This window comes from Rhamphochromis sp. 'chilingali', assembly GCF_963969265.1.
Source record: "Rhamphochromis sp. 'chilingali' genome assembly, chromosome: 2".
In the NCBI taxonomy this organism is placed as follows: domain Eukaryota; kingdom Metazoa; phylum Chordata; class Actinopteri; order Cichliformes; family Cichlidae; genus Rhamphochromis; species Rhamphochromis sp. 'chilingali'.
Window position 1 is genome coordinate 54,454,579 of NC_137930.1, and position 882 is coordinate 54,455,460.

Consider the following 882-nt stretch of genomic DNA (forward strand, 5'->3'; position numbering starts at 1 on the left):
ATTGTTCAACAATACATGTCAAATCTTTCAAATATTGTACAATGAAAGAGGTAAATATGCAGCAATATGACCCATCAGGGGTTCTCGTTGATCTTGAGTCCAGGAAACTGCTTTTAGCCCTTTGACTGGTGCAAGAAACATTCAGAGCAATCTCAGTGCATCGCTGGTTTCAGGATGTTTTGATTATCGACAATTGCTTCTTTCTTTCTTTTTAAATTCAGTTCCCTTGTTTTAATGAGTCTGATCTCAAATCAGTGCTTCGATTCACAGTACCTTTGCATACCAGTAAAAAAAACAAGACAAAAGAACACACAGATTATTGCATACTATGCTAATGGCACACAAACCTCGGCTCAGGTGGATGTTTTGTACCAAAGTTATTGCCAGACTGAAATAAGTTGGCATCTATTGTGAAATCTGTCATCACCTTCATGTTTAAACACATTCAAAATGAATCCCGCTCCTCCCACTCACACATTTTCATTACATTCATTACTTAGATTTATTTTTAAATACTATCTGATCTGTGTGACCCATTTGGGTGTGCAATATTGCTGGAAAGCTATCTTGGAAGACGTGCCATCGTCAAGCCTTCAGGTTATTTCTGAAACGAGCAAAGTGCACAGTCTGTCTCTCCTCACATCTCTTACGGAGTAACCCTGCGTTCACACGACGCTCTCAGCAATGGGAAAGGATGTGAACAGAGGACAGCAGGTTTTTTTTGGTTTTGATCATAACTGGATACAGTTGTGGACGACGTTCCAACTAAATAGGATGTGGCTAAAAGGTTACACAAATTGCCTGGACGATGGGGTTTTAAACAAATACAAATCACAGAGTGCGGTTAGAATATAATACACGGAACAATTGATACTTTCATGA